Genomic DNA, 20072 nt, shown 5'->3' on the forward strand with positions numbered 1-20072 from the left:
CTCTCTCACTAGTTCTCTGTCTAGTTCTCTCCTCTCTCTAGTTCTCGCTCCTCCTCACTAGTTTCTCTGTCTAGTTTTCTCTCCTCTCTCTAGTTCTCTCATAATTTTTTATCTCGCTAGTTCTCTCCCTCTCTGGCTCTCTCACAGTTCTCTCCTCTCTAGTTCTCTCCTCTCTCCTAGTTCTCTCACTAGTTCTCTCTCTAGGTCTCGCCTCTCTCTACTTTCTCTCTAGTTCTCTCCTCTCTAGTTCTCTCTAATTCTCTCCTCTCCTAGTTCTCTCTCTAGTTCTCTCCTCCTCTCTAGTTCTCTCAAGTTCTCTCCTCTCTCCTAGTTCTCTCCTCTCTCTAGTTCTCTCACCTCTCTCTAGTTCATTCGTTCTCTCCTCTCTCTAGTTCTCTCCTCTCTCTAGTTCTCTCTAGTTCTCCTCTCTCTAGTTCTCTCTCTCTAGTTCTCGCTCTAGTTCTCTCTCTCTCTTTTATCTAGTTCTCACTCATCTCTCTAGTTCTCTCTCTCTCTATTTGTCTCTCTCTCTAGTTCTCTTGTTCTCTCTCCAGTTCTCTCCTCTCTCTAGTTATCTCTCTAGTTCTCTCCTCTCTCTAGTTCTTTGTCCTCTATCTAGTTCTCTCCTCTCTCTAATTATATCTCCTCTCTCTTGTTCTCTCTCTAGTTCTCTCCTCTCTCCTATACTCTCTCTAGTTGCTCTCTCTAGTTCTCTCCTCTCTAGTTTTCTCTATCTAGTTCTCTCTCTCTCTAGCTCTCTCTAGTTTTATCTCTAGTTCTCTCCTCTCTCTCTTCTCTCTAGTTCTCTCCTCTCTAGTTCTCTCTCTAGTTCTCTCTACCCTAGTCTCTCTCTAGTTCTGTCTCTATTCTCTCCTCTCCTAGTTCTCTCCACTAGTTCTCCTATCTAGTTCTCTCCTCTCCCTAGTTCTCTCACTTCTTCTCTCTCTCTAGTTCTCTCTATAAACCTAGTTCTCTCTCTGATTCTCTCCTCTCCCTAGTTCTCTCTCTAGTTCTCTCCTCTCTCTAGTTCTCTCCAGTTTTCTCCTCTCTCTAGTTCTTTCCTCTCTAGTTCTCTCTCCTCTCTCTTGTTCTCTCTCTATTTCTCTCCTCTCCCTAGTTCTCTCACTAGTTATATCTCTAGTTATCTCCTCTCTCTAGTTCTCTCCAGTTCTCTCCTCTCTCTAGGTCTCTATCCTCTCTCTAGTTCTCTCTCCTCTCTCTAGTTCGCTTGTAGTTCTCTCTAGTTCTGTCTCCTCTCTCTAGTTCTCTCTCTCTCTAATTGTCTCTCTCTCTAGTTTTCTCTCTTGTTCTCTCTCTACTTCTCTCACTCTCTGTAGTTCTCTCACTCTCTCTAGTTCTCGCTCCTCTCACTAGTTCTCTGTCTAGTTCTCTCCTCTCTCTATTTCTTCACCTCTCTCTTGTTCTCTCTCTATTTCTCTCCTCTCCTAGTTCTCTCACTAGTTATCTATCTAGTTCTCTCCTCTCTCTCTAGTTCTCTCCAGTTCTCTCCTCTCTCTAGGTCTCTCTCCTCTCTCTAGTTCTCTCTCCTCTCTCTAGTTCGCTCCTAATTCTCTCCTCTTTCTCTTGTTTTCTCTCTTTCTCTAGTTCTCTCTAGTTCTCTCCTCTGTCTAGTTCTCTCACCTCTCTCTAGTTCTCTCCTCTTTCTCTAGTTCTCTCTACTTATCTCTAGTTCTGTCACTCTCTCTAGTTCTCTCTCTCTCTAATTGTCTCTCCTCTCTAGTTCTCTTTCTTGTTCTCTCTCTACTTCTCTCCTCTCTCTAGTTTTTCTCCTCTCTCTAGTTCTCATCCTCTCACTAGTTCTCTGTCTAGTTCTCTCCTCTCTCTAGTTCTCTCACTAGTTATCTCGTAGTTCTGCTCTCTCTCCTCTCTGGCTCTCACTAGTTCTCTATCTAGTTTCTCTCCTCCTCTCTAGCTCTCTCACTAGTTTTATCAATGGTTCTCTCCTCTCTCTCTACTTCTCTCTAGTTCTCTCCTCTCTAGTTCTCTCTCCCTCTCCTAGTTCTCTCACTAGTTCTCTCCTCTAGGTTTCCTTACTCTCTCTACTTCTCTCTAGTTCTCTCCTCTCTAGTTCTCTCTCTAATTCTCTCCTCTCCCTACAGTTCTCTCTCTAGTTCTCTCCTCTCTCTTCTAGTTCTCTCTCCAGTTCTCTCCTCTCTCTAGTTCTCTCCTCTCTCTAGTTCTCTCACCTCTCTCTAGTTCGCTCTAGTTCTCTCCTCTCTCTAGTTCTCTCTCCTCTCTAGTTCTCTCTAGTTCTCTCACCTCTCTCTAGTTCTCTCACTCTCACTAGTTCTCGCTCTAGTTCTCTCTCTCTCTGCTTTTTGTAGTTCTCACTCATCTCTAGTTCTCTCTCTCTCTAATTGTCTCTCCTCTCTAGTTCTCTCTCTTGTTCTCTCTCTAGTTCTCTCCTCTCTCTAGTTCTCTCCTCTCTCTAGTTCTCTCTACTTATCTCTAGTTCTCTCTCCTCTCTCTAGTTCTCTCTCTCTCTAATTGTCTCTCCTCTCTCTTGTTCTCTCTCTAGTTCTCTCCTCTCTCCTATACTCTCACTAGTTCTCTCTCTAGTTCTCTCACTCTCTCTAGTTCTCTCTCTAGTTTCTCTCTATTTCTCTCCTCTCTCTAGTTCTCTCTCTAGTTCTCTCTCTAGTTCTCTCACTAGTTCTCTCCTCTCTAGTTCTCTGTCTAAGTTCTTTCCTCTCTCTCTAGCTCTCTCACTAGTTTTATCTCTGGTTCTGTCTCTCTCTACTTCTCTCTAGTTCTCTCCTCATAGTTCTCTAGTTCTCTCCTTCCCCTAGTCCTCTCTCTCTAGTTCTGTCTCTATTTCTCTCATAGTTCTCTCACTAGTTACTCTATCTAGTTCTCTCCTCTACTAGTTATCTCCTTCTTCTCTCTCTAGTTCTCTCTATCATCTAGTTCTCTCTCTGGATTCTCTCTTCTCCTAGTTCTCTCTAGTTCTCTCCTCTCTCTAGTTCTCTCCAGTTTTCCTCTCTCTAGTTTTTATTTCCTCTCTAGTTCTCTCTCCTCTCTCTTTTGTTCTCTCTCTATTTCTCTCCTCTCCTAGTTCTCTCACTAGGTTATTCTCTCTCTAGTTCTCTTCTATTTCTATGTTCTCTCCCTTTCCTCTCTGGTTCTCTCTCTCTCTCACTTTCATTCTCTCTCTCCTCTCTGGTTGGCTCTCCTCTCCCTGCTAGTTTTTCTCCTATCTCCTCTGCTCTCTCCGGTTCTCTCCTCTTCTCTACAGGTCTCTATCCTCTCTCTATTATTGTGTTTCTCTTCTCTCTCTATGTTAATCCTCCCTCGCTTAAATATGTTCTCTCTAGTTTCTGTCTCCTCTCTCTATTCTCTCTCTATCTCTCTCCTATCTCTATTGTCCTTTCTCTCTCTAGTTCTCTCACTTCTCTTGTTCTCTCCTCTCTCTATCTCTCCCTCATTCTCTCCTCTCTCTGGTTCTTCCCTCTCTTCTCTCTCTGTTTCTCTCATCTCTCTGTTCTCCCTCTCTCTAGTTCTCTCTCTTTCTCCCTCTCTCCTAGTTCTCTCCGTCCTCTCGGTTGCTCTGCCTCTCTATTGCTCTATTCTCTCCTCTCTCTAGCTCTCTCTATAGTTTCTCTCTAGTTCTCTCCTCTCTCTACTCTCTCTCTAGGTTCTCTCTCTAGTTCTCTCCTCTCTCTAGCTCTCTCTAGTTCTGTCTGTCTTTCTAGTTCTACTCTGTTCTTTCTCTCTAGTTCTCTCTCTCTAGTTTTTCTCTATTCTAGTTTCTCTCCTCTCTAGTTTTCTCTCTCTAGTTCTCTCCTCTCTCTAGTTCTCTCCAGTTTCTCTCTCTCTAGGTCTCTCTCCTCTCTTTCTGGTTCTCTCTTCTCTCTAGTTTACTCTGTTCTCTCCTCTCTCTAGTTCTCTCACCTCTCTAGTTCTCTCCTCTCTCTGCGTTCTGCTCTAGTTCTCTCCTCTCTCTACTCTTCTCTGTGATTTCTCTCTCCCTCTCTATTCTCTCCTGCTCTCTCTGGTTCTCTCTCTCTCTCTAGTTCTCCCTCTCTCTGGTTTCTGTCTCTCTCTCTCTCCTGTTATCTCTCTAGTTCTCTCTCTCTCTCTTCTCATCTCTGGTTCTCCCCTCTCTATCTCTCTCTCTCTAGTTCCCATTCTCTCCTCTCTCTGGTTCTCTCTAGCTCTCTCTAGTTCTCTCCTCTCTCTAGTTCTCTCTCTACTCTCTAGCTCTCTCCTAGTTTCTCTCTCTCTCTAGTTCTCCCCTTCTCTAAGTTCTCTCCTTCTCTTAGTTCTCTCTCTCTCTAGTCCCTTTCTCTCTCTCTACTCCTCTCTCTAGTTCTCCCCCTCTCTAGTTCTCCTCTCTCTAGTTCTCTCTCTCTCTCTCTAGTTCTCTCCTCTCTCTAGTTCTCTCTCTCCCTTCTCTCTCTATTCTCCTCTCTCCCTAGTTTCTCTCTCTCTCTAGTTCTCTCTAGTTCTCTCCTCTCCCTAGTTCTCTCTATTCCCTCTCTCCCTCTCTTCTCTTTAGTTCTTTCCCTCTCTGTTCCCTCTCTCTAGTTCTCCCCTCTCTCTAGTTCTCTCTCACCTATTTCTCTCTCTCTAGTTCTACTCCTCTCTCTAGTCCTCCTTCTAGTTTCTTCTCTCTAGTTTTCTCTCTCTCTGGTTCTCTTTCCTGGTTTCTCTCCTCTCTCTTGTTCTCTCTCTAGTTCTCTCCTCTCTCTAGTTCTCTCTCATCTCTCTAGTCCAATCTCTCTAGTTTCTCTCCTCTCTGTAGTTCTCTCTCTAGTTCTCTCCTCTCCTCCTAGTTCTCCTCACTAGTTATCTCTCTAGTTCTCTCCTCTCTGTAGTTCTCTCCTGTTCTCTCCTCTCTAGTCTCTCAATCTCTCTCTAGTTTCTCTCCACTCTCCCATAGTTTCTCTCTAGTTCTCTCCTCTCTCTGTTCTCTTCCCTCCTAGTTTCTCTATTTCTCCTCTCTCTCTAGTTCTCTCTCTTGTTTTCTTTCTTTCCTCTCTCTATTCTCTCTAGTTCTCTCTCACTCTCTTAGTTCTCTCTCTAGTCTCTCCTCTAGTTCTCTCCCTCTCTCTAGTTCTTCTCTAGTTCTCTCCTCTCTCTAGTTCCTCTGTCTTTTTCTCTCTAGTCCTCTCTCTACTCCTCTCACTAGTCCTCTCTCTAGTTCTCTCCTCTCTCTAGCCTTCCTAGTTCTCTCCTCTCCCTAGTTCTCTCTAGTTTCTCTCTCTAGTTCTCTCCCTCTCTCTAGTTCTCTCCGGTTCTCTCTAGGTCTCTCCTCTCTCTACTTTCTCTCTCTAGTTTCTCTCCTCTCAGTTCCTCCCTCTCCTAGTTCTCTCCTTCTCCCTCTCTATTCTCTCTTATTCTCCCTCTCCTCTAGTTCCTCCTCTCTCTAGTTTCTCTCCTCTCTCTAGTTGTCTCTAGTTCTCTTCTCTCTAGTTCTCTCCTTATTCTCTCTCTAGTTCCCTCTCTCTAGTTCTCTCCCTCTCTCTAGTTCTCTCTAGTTTTTCTGCTCTCTCTAGTTTCTCTATCTCATTCATATTCTAGTTTCTCTCTCTCTAGTTGCTTTAGTTCTCTCTCTGGTTCTCTCCTCTTTTCTCTCTAGTTCTCTCCTCTCTCTAGTTCTCTCTCCTCTCTCTAGTTCTCTCCTCTCTCTAATTATTCTCTCCTCTCTGTAGTTCTTTCTCTGGTTCTCTCCTCTCTCCTGTTCTCTCACTAGTTCTCTCTAGTTCTCTCTCTCCTATTCTCTCTCTAGTTTTCTCTCTCTAGTTCTCTCCTCTCTCTTTCTCTCTAGTTCTCTCTCTCCCTAGTTCCACCTTCTAGTTCTCTCCTCTCTCTACTCTCTCTCTAGTTCTCTCCTATTCTCTCCCTCTATAGTTCTTTTCTCTGTTCTTCCACTCTCTAGTTCTCTCTCTATTTCTCTCCTCTCCCTAGTTCTCTCTAGTATGTCTCCTCTCCTAGTTCTCCTTTCTCTCTCTAGTTCTCTCCTCTCTCTAGTTCTCTCTCTGTTCCCTTCTCTCTGTTCCTCCCTCTCTGTTCTCTCTAGTCTCTCCTCTCTCTAGTTCTCTCCTCTCTCTAGTTCTCTCTTCTTCTGTTCTCTCTTCTCTATTCTCCTCCTCTCTGTTCTCATCCTCTCTCTAGTTCTCTCCTCTCTCCTCTCTCTAGTTCTCTCCCCCTATTCCCCTCTCTCTAGTTTCTCTCCTCTCTCTAGTTTCTCTCTCTCGGTTCTCTCTCTGGTTCTCTCCCTCTCTCTGTTGCTCCCTGGTTCTCTGCTAGTTCTCTCCCTCTCTATTCTCGCTCCTCTCACTAGTTCTCTCTCTAGTTCTCCTCTCTCTGTCTCTCTCCCTGTTTCTCTCTAGTGTCTCTCTCCTCTCTCTACTTCTCTTCTAGTTCTCTCCTCTCTCGTTCTCTCTCTCCTATATTCTCTCGTCTCTCCTCTCTCTAGTTCTCTCTAGTTCTCTCCTCTCTAGTCCCATCTCTCTCTAGTTCTCTCCCTCTCTAGTTCCTTCTAGTTCTCTCCCCTCTCTTTCTCTGCTCTCAGTTCTCTCCCCTCTCTAGTGTTTTCTCTCCTCTCTCTAGTTTCTCCCTCTCTCTAGTTCTTCTTTCTCTCTCTCTCTAGTTCTCTCCTCTAGTTCTCACTCACCTCTCTCTAGTTCTCTCTCTCTCTAGTCCCTATCTCTCCTCTCTGAAGTTCTTTCTCTAGTTCTCTCTCCTCTCTCTAGTTCTCTCATTTCTCTCTATTGTCTCTCCTCTCTAGTTCTCCCTCTCTTGTTCTCTCTCTGGTTCTCTCCTCTCTCTAGTTATTCTCTCTAGTTCTCTCTCCTCTCTCTAGTTCTCTCTCTCTCTCTAGTTCTCTCCTCTCTCTAATATCTCCTCTCTGTTGTTCTCTCTCTAGTTCTCTCCTCTCTCCTGTTCTCTCTCTCGTTCTCTCTAGTCTCTCCTCTCTCTAGTTCTCTCTCTCTCTCTGTTTCTCTCTCTCTCTAGTTCCTCTCTAGTTCTCTCTCTCTCTCTCTAGTTCTCTCTCTCTAGTTCTCTATCTAGTTCTCCCCTCTCTCTAGCTCTCTCACTAGTTTTATCTCTAGTTCTCTCCTCTCTCTGCTTCTCTCTGGTTCTCTCCCTCTCTAGTTTCTCTCTAGTTCTCTCATCTCCTCCTAGTCCTCTCTCTAGTTCTGTCTCTATTTCTCTCCTCTCCCTAGTGCTCTCACTGTTCTCTCTCTAGTTCTCTCCTCTCCCTATTCTCTCACTTCTTCTCTCTCTAGTTCCTCCTCTCTCTAGTTCTCTCTCTAGTTCTCTCCTCTCCCTAGTTCTCTCTCTGGTTCTCTCCTCTCTCTAGTTCTCTCCAGTTCTCTCCTCTCTCTAGTTCTCTCCTCTCTCTGGTTCTCTCTCTCTCTCTAGTTCTCTCCAGTTTTCTCCTCTCTCTAGTTCTCTCCTCTCTCTCGTTCTCTCTCCTCTCTCTAGTTCGCTCTAGTTTCTCTCCTCTCTCTAGTTCTCTCCTCTCTAGTTCTCTCTAGTTTTCTCCCCCCTCTCTAATTCTCTTTAGTTTTCTCCTCTCTCTAGTTCTCTCGCCTCTCTCTAGTTCTCTAGTTCTCTACTCTCTCTAGTTCTCTCCTCTCTGGTTCTCTCTAGTTTTCTCCCCCCTCTCTAATTCTCTTTAGTTTCTCGTCTCTCTAGTTCTCTCACCTCTCTCTAGTTCTCTCCTCTCTCTAGTTCTCTCTCTGTTCTCTCTCTCTCTAGTTCTCTCCCCTCTCTCTAGTTCTCTCCTCTCTTCTAGTTCTCTCTACCTCTCTCTAGTTTCACTCATCTCTCTAGTTTCTCTCTCTCTGATTGTTCTTTCTTTTCTCTCTCTAGTTCTCTCCTCTCTCTAGTTCTCTCTCTAGTTCTCTCCTCTCTCTAGTTCTCTCTCCTCTCTCTAGTTCTCTCCTCTCTCTAATTTCTCTCCTCTCTGTAGTTCTCTCTCTGGTTCTCTCCTCTCTCCTGTTCTCTCACTAGTTCTCTCTAGTTCTCTCCTCTCTCTAGTTCTCTCTCTAGTTATCTCCTCTCTCTAGTTTCCTCTCTCACTAGTTTCTCTCTAGTTCTCTCCTCTCTCTAGCTCTCTCACTGGTTCTCTCTCTAGTTCTCTCCTCTCTCTACTTCTCTCTAGTTCCTCCTCTCTAGTTCTCTCTCCTCTCTCTTGTTCTCTCTCTATGTCTCTCCTCTCCCTAGTTCTCTCACTAGTTATCTATCTAGTTCTCTCCTCTCTCTAGTTCTCTCCAGTTCTCTCCTCTCTCTAGGTCTCTCTCCTCTCTCTAGTTCTCTCTCCTCTCTCTAGTTCGCTCTAGTTCTCTCCTCTCTCTAGTTCTCTCCTCTCTAGTTCTCTCTAGTTCTCTCCTCTGTCTAGTTCTCTCACCTCTCTCTAGTTCTCTCCCTCTCTCTAGTTCTCTCTACTTATCTCTAGTTCTGTCCCTCTCTCTAGTTCTCTCTCTCTCTACTTGTCTCTCCTCTCTAGTTCTCTTTCTTGTTCTCTCTCTAGTTCTCTCCTCTCTCTAGTTTTCTCCTCTCTCTAGTTCTACGCTCTCTCACTAGTTCTCTGTCTAGTTCTCTCCTCTCTCTAGTTCTCTCACTAGTTTCTCGCTGGTTCTCTCCCTCTCTAGCTCTCTCACAGTTCTCTATCTAGTTCTCTCCTCTCTCTAGTCTCTCTCACTAGTTTTATCTCTAGTTCTCTCCTCTCTCTACTTCTCTCTAGTTCTCTCCTCTCTGGTTCTCTCTCTCTCCTAGTTCTCTCACTAGTTCTCTCTCTGGGTTTTGGCCTCTCTCTACTTCTCTCTAGTTCTCTCCTCTCTAGTTCTCTCTCTATTCTCTCTCCTCTCCCTAGTTCTCTCTCTAGTTCTCTCCTCTCTCTAGTTCTCTCAGTTCTCTCTCTCTCTAGTTCTCTCCTCTCTCTAGTTCTCTCACCTCTCTCTAGTTCGCTCTAGTTCTCTCCTCTCTCTAGTTCTCTCCTCTCTAGTTCTCTCTAGTTCTCTCACCTCTCTCTAGTTCTCTCCTCTCTCTAGTTCTCGCTCTAGTTCTCTCCTCTCTCTACTTTTCTCTAGTTCTCACTCATCTCTCTAGTTCTCTCTCTCTCTAATTGTCTCTCCTCTCTAGTTCTCTCTCTTGTTCTCTCTCTAGTTCTCTCCTCTCTCTAGTTATCTCTCTAGTTCTCTCCTCTCTCTAGTTCTCTCTCCTCTCTCTAGTTCTCTCCTCTCTCTAATTATATCTCCTCTCTCTTGTTCTCTCTCTAGTTCTCTCCTCTCCTATACTCTCTCTAGTTCTCTCTAGTTCTCCCCTCTCTAGTTCTCTCTCTAGTTCTCTCTCTATTCCCCCTCTCTAGTTCTCTCTCTAGTTCTCTCTCTAGTTCTCTCTCTAGTTCTCTCCTCTCTAGTTCTCTATCTAGTTCTTTCCTCTCTCTAGCTCTCTCACTAGTTTTATCTCTAGTTCTCTCCTCTCTCTACTTCTCTCTAGTTCTCTCCTCTCTAGTTCTCTCTCTAGTTCTCTCCTCCCCCTAGTCCTCTCTCTAGTTCTGTCTCTATTTCTCTCCTCTCCCTAGTTCTCTCACTAGTTCTCTATCTAGTTCTCTCCTCTCCCTAGTTCTCTCACTTCTTCTCTCTCTAGTTCTCTCCTCTCTCTAGTTCTCTCTCTAGTTCTCTCCTCTCCCTAGTTCTCTCTCTAGTTCTCTCTCTCTCTAGTTCTCTCTCTCTCTCTCTAGCCTCCGTTCTCTCTCCTCTCTCTAGTTCGCTCTGGTTCTCTCCTCTCTCTAGTTCTCTCCTCTCTAGTTTCTCTCCTAGTTTTCTCCCCCCTCTCTAATTCTCTTTAGTTCTCTCCTCTCTCTAGTTCTCTCTCCTCTCTCTAGTTCCTCTAGTCTCTCCTCTCTCTAGTTCTCTCCTCTCTAGTTCTCTCTAGTTTTCTCCCCCCTCTCTAATTCTCTTTAGTTCTCTCGTCTCTCTGTTCTCTCACCTCCCTCTAGTTCTCTCCTCTCTCTAGTTTCTCTCTAGTTCTCTCCTCTCTCTGGTTCTCTCACCTCTCTCTAGTTCTCTCCTCTCTCTAGTTCTCTCTACTTTTCTCTAGTTCTCACTCCATCTCTCTAGTTCTCTCTCTCTCTAATTGTCTCTCTCTCTAGTTCTCTCCTCTCTCTAGTTATCTCTCTAGTTCTCTCCTCTCTCTAGTTCTCTCTCCTCTCTCTAGTTCTCTCCTCTCTCTAATTATCTCTCCTCTCTGTAGTTCTCTCTCTAGTTCTCTCCTCTCTCCTGTTCTCTCACTAGTTCTCTCTAGTTCTCTCCTCTCTGTAGTTCTCTATCTAGTTCTCTCCTCTCTCTAGCTCTCTCACTAGTTCTCTCTCTAGTTCTCTCCTCTCTCTAGCTCTCTCACTAGTTCTCTCTCTAGTTCTCTCCCTCTCTCTACTTCTCTCTAGTTCTTTCCTCTCTAGTTCTCTCTCCTCTCTCTTGTTCTCTCTCTATTTCTCTCCTCTCCTAGTTCTCTCACTAGTTATCTCTCTAGTTCTCTCCTCTCTCTAGTTCTCTCCGGTTCTCTCCTCTCTCTAGGTCTCTCTCCTCTCTCTAGTTCTCTCTCCTCTCTCTAGTGCTCTAGCCCTCCTCTAGTTTACTCTCTAGTTCTCTCCTCTGTCAGTCTCTCCTCTCTCTAGTTCTCCCTCTCTCTAGTCCTCTTTCTCTAGTTCTGTCTCCTCTCTCTAGTTCTCTCTCTCTCTATTGTCTCTCCTCTCTAGTTCTCTTTCTTGTTCTCTCTCTACTTCTCTCCTCTCTCTAGTTTTCTCCTCTCTCTCTAGTTCTCGCTCCTCTCACTAGTTCTCTGTCTAGTTCTCTCCTCTCTCTGGTTCTCTCACTAGTTTCTCGCTAGTTCTCTCCCTCTCTAGCTCTCTCACTAGTTCTCTGTCTGGTTCTCTCCTCTCTCTAGCTCTCTCTCTAGTTTTATCTCTGGTTCTCTCCTCTCTCTACTTCTCTCTAGTTCTCTCCTCTCTAGTTCTCTTCCTCTCCTAGTTTTCATAGTTCTCTCTCTGTTTCGCCTTCTCTACTTCTCTCTAGTTCTCTCCTCTCTAGTTCTCTCTCAATTCTCTCCTCTCCCTAGTTTCTCTCTAGTTCTCTCCTCTCTCTAGTTCTCTCCAGTTCTCTCCTCTCTCTAGTTCTCTCCTCTTCTAGTTCTCTCACCTCTCTCTAGTTCGCTCTGGTTCTCTCCTCTCTCTGGTTCTCTCCTCTCTGGTTCTCTCTGGTTCTCTACCTCTCTCTAGTTCTCTCCTCTCTCTAGTTTCGCTCTAGTTCTCTCCTCTCTCTACTTTCTCCTCGTTCTCACTCATCTCTCTAGTTCTCTCTCTCTCTATTGTCTCTCTCTCTAGTTCTCTCTCTTGTTTCTCTCTCTAGTTCTCTCCTCTCTCTAGTTATCTCTCTAGTTCTCTCCTCTCTCTAGTTCTCTCTCCTCTCTCTAGTTCTCTCCTCTCTCTAATTATATCTCCTCTCTCTTGTTCTCTCTGGTTCTCTCCTCTCTCCGTACTCTCACTAGTTCTCTCTAGTTCTCTCCTCTCTCTAGTTCTCTCTCTGGTTCTTCTCTATTTCTCTGCTCTCTCTAGTTCTCTCTCTAGTTCTCTCTCCAGTTCTCTCTTAGTTCTCTCCTCTCTAGTTCTCTATCTAGTTCTTTCCTCTCTCTAGCTCTCTCTCTGGTTTTCTCTCTAGTTCTCTCCTCTCTCTACTTCTCTCTGTTCTCTCCTCTCTAGTTCTCTCTCTAGTTCTCTCCTCCCTGTCCTCTCTCTAGTTCTGTCTCTCGTTCTCTCCTCTCTCTAGTTCTCTCACTAGTTCTCTCTCTAGTTCTCTCCTCTCCTAGTTCTCTCACTTTCTCTCTCTAGTTCTCTCCTCGCTCTAGTTCTCTCTCTAGTTCTCTCCTCTCCCTAGTCTCTCTCTCTCTAGTTCTCTCCTCTCTCTAGTTCTCTCCAGTTTTTCCTCTCTCTAGTTCTCTCCTCTCTCTAGTTCTCTCTCCTCTCTCTAGTTCGCTCTAGTTCTCTCCTCTCTCTAGTTCTCTCCTCTCTAGTTCTCTCTAGTTTTCTCCCCCCTCTCTAATTCTCTTTAGTTTCTCTCCTCTCTCTAGTTCTCTCACCTCTCTCTAGTTCTCTCTCTCTCTCTAGTTCTCTCTCTCTAGTTCTCTCTAGTTTTCCTCCCCTCTCTAATTCTCTTTAGTTCTCTGTCTCTCTAGTTCTCTTCCTCTCTCTAGTTCTCTCCTCTCTCTAGTTCTCTCTCTAGTTCTCTCCTCTCTCTAGTTCTCTCACCCTCTCTAGTTCTCTCCCTCTCTCTAGTTCTCTCTACTTTTCTCTCGTTCTCACTCATCTCTCTAGTTCTCTCTCTCTCTAATTGTCTCTCCTCTCTAGTTCTCTCTCTCTCTAGTTATCTCTCTAGTTCTCTCCTCTCTCTAGTTCTCTCCTCTCTCTAGTTCTCTCCTCTCTCTAATTATCTCTCCTCTCTGTAGTTCTCTCTCTAGTTCTCTCCTCTCTCCTGTTCTCTCACTAGTTCTCTCTAGTTCTCTCCTCTCTGTAGTTCTCTATCTAGTTTCTCTCCTCTCTCTAGCTCTCTCACTAGTTCTCTCTCTGGTTCTCTCCTCTCTCTAGCTCTCTCACTGGTTCTCTCTCTAGTTCTCTCCTCTCTCTACTTCTCTCTAGTTCTTCTCTCTTCTAGTTCTCTCTCCTCTCTCTTGTTCTCTCTCTATTTCTCTCCTCTCCCTAGTTCTCTCACTAGTTATCTCTCTAGTTCTCTCCTCTCCCTAGTTCTCTCCAGTTCTCTCCCTCTCTAGGTCTCTATCCTCTCTCTAGTTCTCTCTCCTCTCTCTAGTTCGCTGTAGTTTCTCCTCTCTCTAGTTCTCTCTCTCTCTCTAGTTCTCTCTCTCTCTAGTTCTCTCTTCTCTGGTTTCTCCTCTCTCAGTTCTTTACTCTCTGCTTCTCTTCTCTCTAGTTCTCTCCTCTCTTAGTCTCCTCTCTGTCTCTCTTGTTCTCTGTCTAGTTCTCTCCTCTCTCTAGTTCTCGCTCCTCTCACTAGTTCTCTGTCTAGTTCTCTCCTCTCTCTAGTTCTCTCACTAGTTATCTCGCTAGTTCTCTCCCCTCTCTAGCTCTCTCACTAGTTCTCTATCTAGTTCTCTCCTCTCTCTAGCTCTCTCACTAGTTTTATCTCTAGTTCTCTCCTCTCTCTACTTCTCTCTAGTTCTCTCCTCTCTAGTTCTCTCTCCTCTCCCTAGTTCTCTCACTAGTTCTCTCTCTAGGTCTCGCCTCTCTCTACTTCTCTCTAGTTCTCTCCTCTCTAGTTCTCTCTCTAATTCTCTCCTCTCCCTAGTTCTCTCTCTAGTTCTCTCCTCTCTCTAGTTCTCTCCAGTTCTCTCCTCTCTCTAGTTCTCTCCTCTCTCTAGTTCTCTCACCTCTCTCTAGTTCGCTCTAGTTCTCTCCTCTCTCTAGTTCTCTCCTCTCTAGTTCTCTCTAGTTCTCTCACCTCTCTCTAGTTCTCTCCTCTCTCTAGTTCTCGCTCTAGTTCTCTCCTCTCTCTACTTTTCTCTAGTTCTCACTCATCTCTCTAGTTCTCTCTCTCTCTAATTGTCTCTCCTCTCTAGTTCTCTCTCTTGTTCTCTCTCTAGTTCTCTCCTCTCTCTAGTTATCTCTCTAGTTCTCTCCTCTCTCTAGTTCTCTCTCCTCTCTCTAGTTCTCTCCTCTCTCTAATTATATCTCCTCTCTCTTGTTCTCTCTCTAGTTCTCTCCTCTCTCCTATACTCTCACTAGTTCTCTCTAGTTCTCTCCTCTCTCTAGTTCTCTCTCTAGTTCTCTCTCTATTTCTCTCCTCTCTCTAGTTCTCTCTCTAGTTCTCTCTCTAGTTCTCTCTCTAGTTCTCTCCTCTCTAGTTCTCTATCTAGTTCTTTCCTCTCTCTAGCTCTCTCACTAGTTTTATCTCTAGTTCTCTCCTCTCTCTACTTCTCTCTAGTTCTCTCCTCTCTAGTTCTCTCTCTAGTTCTCTCCTCCCCCTAGTCCTCTCTCTAGTTCTGTCTCTATTTCTCTCCTCTCCCTAGTTCTCTCACTAGTTCTCTATCTAGTTCTCTCCTCTCCCTAGTTCTCTCACTTCTTCTCTCTCTAGTTCTCTCCTCGCTCTAGTTCTCTCTCTAGTTCTCTCCTCTCCCTAGTTCTCTCTCTAGTTCTCTCCTCTCTCTAGTTCTCTCCAGTTTTCTCCTCTCTCTAGTTCTTTCCTCTCTAGTTCTCTCTCCTCTCTCTTGTTCTCTCTCTATTTCTCTCCTCTCTCTATTCTCTCCTCTCTCTAGTTTCTCTCCTCTCTCTAGTTCTCTCTAGTTCTCTCCCCCCCTCTAATTCTCTTTAGTTTTCTCCTCTCTCTAGTTCTCTCACCTCTCTCTAGTTCGCTCTAGTTCTCTACTCTCTCTAGTTCTCTCCTCTCTAGTTCTCTCTAGTTTTCTCCCCCCTCTCTAATTCTCTTTAGTTCTCTCGTCTCTCTAGTTCTCTCACCTCTCTCTAGTTCTCTCCTCTCTCTAGTTCTCTCTCTAGTTCTCTCCTCTCTCTAGTTCTCTCACCTCTCTCTAGTTCTCTCCTCTCTCTAGTTCTCTCTACTTTTCTCTAGTTCTCACTCATCTCTCTAGTTCTCTCTCTCTCTAATTGTCTCTCCTCTCTAGTTCTCTCCTCTCTCTAGTTATCTCTCTAGTTCTCTCCTCTCTCTAGTTCTCTCTCCTCTCTCTAGTTCTCTCCTCTCTCTAATTATCTCTCCTCTCTGTAGTTCTCTCTCTAGTTCTCTCCTCTCTCCTATCTCTACTGTTTCTCTAGTTCTCTCCTCTCTGTAGTTCTCTCTCTAGTTCTCTCTCTCTCTAGTTCTCTCAATGTTCTCTCTCTAGTTCTCTCCTCTCTCTAGCTCTCTCTCTAGTTATCTCTCTAGTTCTCTCTCTCTTTCTCTCTCCTGGTTCTCTCTAGTTCTCTCCTCTCTAGTTCTCTCTCCTCTCTCTAGTTCTCTCTCTCTCTAGTTCTCTCCTCTCTCTAGTTCTCTCTCTGTTCTCTCTCTAGTTTCTCTCCTCTCTCTAGTTCTCTCCAGTTCTCTCCTCTCTCTAGTTCTCTCTCTCTGTCTCTAGTTCTCTCTCCTCTCTCTAGTTCGCTCTAGTTCTCTCCTCTCTCTAGTTCTCTCCTCTCTAGTCTCTCTCTAGTTCTCTCCTCTCTCTAGTTCTCTCACCTCTCTCTAGTTCTCTCCTCTCTCTAGTTCTCTCTACTTATCTCTAGTTCCTCTCCTCTCTCTAGTCTCCTCTCTCTAGTTTCTCTCACTCTCTAGTTCTCTCTCTCTCTCTAGTCTCTCTCTCTAGTTCTCTCCTCTCCCTAGTTCTCTACTTTCTCTCTGTTCTCTCCTCTCTCTATTCTCTCTCCTCTCTGCTAGTTCTCTCTCTAGTTCTCTCCTCTCTCCTGTTCTCTCACTGTTCTCTCTAGTTCTCTCCTCTCTTTCTCTTCTAGTTCTCTCTCTCTCTAGTTTCTCTCTCTAGTTCTCTCTCTTCTCTCTCTAGCTCTCTCTGGTTCTCTCCTCTCTCTACTTCTCTCTAGTTCTTTCCTCTCTGGTTCTCTCTCCTCTCTCTTGTTCTCTCTCTCTTTCTCTCCTCTCCCTAGTTCTCTCACTAGTTATCTCTCTAGTTATCTCCTCTCTCTAGTTCTCTCCAGTTCTCTCTCTCTCTCTGGGTCTCTATCCTCTCTCTAGTTCTCTCTCCTCTCTCTAGTTCGCTGTAGTTCTCTCTAGTTCTGTCTCCTCTCTCTAGTTCTCTCTCTCTCTAATTGTCTCTCCTCTCTAGTTCTCTCTCTTGTTCTCTCTCTACTTCTCTCCTCTCTGTAGTTCTCTCCTCTCTCTAGTTCTCGCTCCTCTCACTAGTTCTCTGTCTAGTTCTCTCCTCTCTCTAGTTCTCGCTCCTCTCACTAGTTCTCTGTCTAGTTCTCTCCTCTCTCTAGTTCTCTCACTAGTTATCTCGCTAGTTCTCTCCCCTCTCTAGCTCTCTCACTAGTTCTCTATCTAGTTCTCTCCTCTCTCTAGCTCTCTCACTAGTTTTATCTCTAGTTCTCTCCCTCTCTCTACTTCTCTCTAGTTCTCTCTCTCTCTAGTTCTCTCTCGTTCTCTCCTGTTCTCTCACTAGTTCTCTCTCTAGTTCTCTCCTCTCTAGTCTCTTAGTTCTCTCACCTCTCTCTAGTTCTTCTCTCTCTAGTTCTCGCTCTAGTTCTCTCCTCTCTCTACTTTTCTCTAGTTCTCACTCATCTCTCTAGTTCTCTCTCTCTCTAATTGTCTCTCCTCTCTAGTTCTCTCTCTTGTTCTCTCTCTAGTTCTCTCCTCTCTCTAGTTATCTCTCTAGTTCTCTCCTCTCTCTAGTTCTCTCTCCTCTCTCTAGTTCTCTCCTCTCTCTAATTATATCTCCCTCTCTCTTGTTCTCTCTCTAGTTCTCTCCTCTCTCCTATACTCTCACTAGTTCTCTCTAGTTCTCTCCTCTCTCTAGTTCTCTCTCTAGTTCTCTCTCTATTTCTCTCCTCTCTCTAGTTCTCTCTCTAGTTCTCTCTCTAGTTCTCTCTCTAGTTCTCTTCTCTAGTTCTCTTCTAGTTCTCTCCTCTCTCTAGCTCTCTCACTAGTTTTCTCTCTAGTTCTCTCCTCTCTCTACTTCTCTCTAGTTCTCTCCTCTCTAGTTCTCTCTCTAGTTCTCTCCTCCCCCTAGTCCTCTCTCTAGTTCTGTCTCTATTTCTCTCCCTCTCCTAGTTCTCTCACTAGTTCTCTATCTAGTTCTCTCCTCTCCCTAGTTCTCTCACTTCTTCTCTCTCTAGTTCTCTCCTCTCTCTAGTTCTCTCTCTAGTTCTCTCCTCTCCCTAGTTATCTCTCTAGTTCTCTCCTCTCTCTAGTTCTCTCCAGTTTTCTCCTCTCTCTAGTTCTCTCCTCTCTCTAGTTCTCTCTCCTCTCTCTAGTTCTCTCCAGTTTTCTCCTCTCTCTAGTTCTCTCCTCTCTCTAGTTCTCTCTCCTCTCTCTAGTTCGCTCTAGTTCTCTCCTCTCTCTAGTTCTCTCCTCTCTAGTTCTCTCTAGTTTTCTCCCCCCTCTAATTCTCTTTAGTTTTCTCCTCTCTCTAGTTCTCTCACCTCTCTCTAGTTCGCTCTAGTTCTCTACTCTCTCTAGTTCTCTCCTCTCTAGTTCTCTCTAGTTTTCTCCCCCCTCTCAAATTCTCTTTAGTTCTCTCGTCTCTCTAGTTCTCTCACCTCTCTCTAGTTCTCTCCTCTCTCTAGTTCTCTCTCTAGTTCTCTCCTCTCTCTAGTTCTCTCACCTCTCTCTAGTTCTCTCCTCTCTCTAGTTCTCTCTACTTTTCTCTAGTTCTCACTCATCTCTCTAGTTCTCTCTCTCTCTAATTGTCTCTCCTCTCTAGTTCTCTCCTCTCTCTAGTTATCTCTCTAGTTCTCTCCTCTCTCTAGTTCTCTCTCCTCTCTCTAGTTCTCTCCTCTCTCTAATTATCTCTCCTCTCTGTAGTTCTCTCTCTAGTTCTCTCCTCTCTCCTGTTCTCTCACTAGTTCTCTCTAGTTCTCTCCTCTTTGTAGTTCTCTATCTATTTCTCTCCTCTCTCTAGCTCTCTCACTAGTTCTCTCTCTAGTTCTCTCCTCTCTCTAGCTCTCTCACTAGTTCTCTCTCTAGTTCTCTCCTCTCTCTACTTCTCTCTAGTTCTCTCCTCTCTAGTTCTCTCTCCTCTCTCTAGTTCTCTCTCTATTTCTCTCCTCTCCTAGTTCTCTCACTGTTATCTATCTAGTTATCTCCTCTCTCTAGTTCTCTCCAGTTCTCTCCTCTCTCTAGGTCTCTCTCCTCTCTCTAGTTCTCTCTCCTCTCTCTAGTTTCTCTAGTTCTCTCCTCTCTCTAGTTCTCTCCTCTCTAGTTCTCTCTAGTTCTCTCCTCTGTCTAGTTCTCTCACCTCTCTCTAGTTCTCTCCTCTCTCTAGTTCTCTCTACTTATCTCTAGTTCTGTCTCCTCTCTCTAGTTCTCTCTCTCTCTAATTGTCTCTCCTCTCTAGTTCTCTTTCTTGTTCTCTCTCTACTTCTCTCCTCTCTCTAGTTTTCTCCTCTCTCTAGTTCTCGCTCCTCTCACTAGTTCTCTGTCTAGTTCTCTCCTCTCTCTAGTTCTCTCACTAGTTCTCTATCTAGTTCTCTCCTCTCTCTAGCTCTCTCACTAGTTCTCTATCTAGTTCTCTCCTCTCTCTAGCTCTCTCACTAGTTTTATCTCTAGTTCTCTCCTCTCTCTACTTCTCTCTAGTTCTCTCCTCTCTAGTTCTCTCTCCTCTCCCTAGTTCTCTCACTAGTTCTCTCTCTAGGTCTCGCCTCTCTCTACTTCTCTCTAGTTCTCTCCTCTGTAGTTCTCTCTCTAATTCTCTCCTCTCCCTAGTTCTCTCTCTAGTTCTCTCCTCTCTCTAGTTCTCTCCAGTTCTCTCCTCTCTCTAGTTCTCTCCTCTCTCTAGTTCTCTCACCTCTCTCTAGTTCGCTCTAGTTCTCTCCTCTCTCTAGTTCTCTCCTCTCGAGTTCTCTCTAGTTTTCTCCCCCCTCTCTAATTCTCTTTAGTTCTCTCCTCTCTCTAGTTCTCTCACCTCTCTCTAGTTCTCTCCTCTCTCTAGTTCTCTCTCTAGTGCTCTACTCTCTCTACTTTTCTCTAGTTCTCACTCATCTCTCTAGTTCTCTCTCTCTCTAATTGTCTCTCCTCTCTAGTTCTCTCTCTTGTTCTCTCTCTAGTTCTCTCCTCTCTCTAGTTATCTCTCTAGTTCTCTCCTCTCTCTAGTTCTCTCTCCTCTCTCTAGTTCTCTCCTCTCTCTAATTATCTCTCCTCTCTGTAGTTCTCTCTCTAGTTCTCTCCTCTCTCCTGTTCTCTCACTAGTTCTCTCTAGTTATCTCCTCTCTCTAGTTCTCTCTCTAGTTCTCTCTCTAGTTCTCTCCTCTCTCTAGTTCTCTCTCTAGTTCTCTCTCTAGTTCTCTCCTCTCTAGTTCTCTATCTAGTTCTCTCCTCTCTCTAGCTCTCTCACTAGTTTTATCTCTAGTTCTCTCCTCTCTCTACTTCTCTCTAGTTCTCTCCTCTCTAGTTATCTCTCTAGTTCTCTCCTCCCCCTAGTCCTCTCTCTAGTTCTGTCTCTATTTCTCTCCTCTCCCTAGTTCTCTCACTAGTTCTCTCTCTACTTCTCTCCTCTCTGTAGTTCTCTCCTCTCTCTAGTTCTCGCTCCTCTCACTAGTTCTCTGTCTAGTTCTCTCCTCTCCCTAGTTCTCTCTCTAGTTCTCTCCTCTCTCTAGTTCTCTCCAGTTTTCTCCTCTCTCTAGTTCTCTCCTCTCTCTAGTTCTCTCTCCTCTCTCAGGTTCGCTCTAGTTCTCTCCACTCTCTAGTTCTCTCCTCTCTAGTTCTCTCTAGTTTTCTCCCCCCTCTCTAATTCTCTTTAGTTCTCTCCTCTCTCTAGTTCTCTCACCTCTCTATAGTTATCTCCTCTCTCTAGTTCTCTCTCTACTTCTCTCCTCTCTCTAGTTCTCTCCTCTCTCTAGTTCTCTCACCTCTCTATAGTTATCTCCTCTCTCTAGTTCTCTCTCTACTTCTCTCCTCTCTCTAGTTCTCTCCTCTCACTAGTTCTCTCACCTCTCTCTAGTTCTCTCCTCTCTCTAGTTCTCTCTCTAGTTCTCTCCTCTCTCTAGTTCTCTCCTCTCTCTAGTTCTCTCTACTTTTCTCTCCTTCTCACTCATTCTCTCTAGTTCTCTCTCTCTCTAATTGTCTCTCCTCTCTAGTTCTCTCCCCTCTCTAGTTATCTCTCTAGTTCTCTCCTCTCTCTAGTTCTCTCTCCTCTCTCTAGTTCTCTCCTCTCTCTAATTATCTCTCCTCTCTGTAGTTCTCTCTCTAGTTCTCTCCTCTCTCCTGTTCTCTCACTAGTTCTCTCTAGTTCTCTCCTCTTTGTAGTTCTCTATCTATTTCTCACCTCTCTCTAGCTCTCTCTCTAGTTATCTCTCTAGTTCTCTCCTCTCTCTAGTTCTCTCTCCTCTCTCTAGTTCTCTCCTCTCTCTAATTATCTCTCCTCTCTGTAGTTCTCTC

This window comes from Coregonus clupeaformis, chromosome 14, assembly GCF_020615455.1.
Source record: "Coregonus clupeaformis isolate EN_2021a chromosome 14, ASM2061545v1, whole genome shotgun sequence".
Classification (NCBI taxonomy): domain Eukaryota; kingdom Metazoa; phylum Chordata; class Actinopteri; order Salmoniformes; family Salmonidae; genus Coregonus; species Coregonus clupeaformis.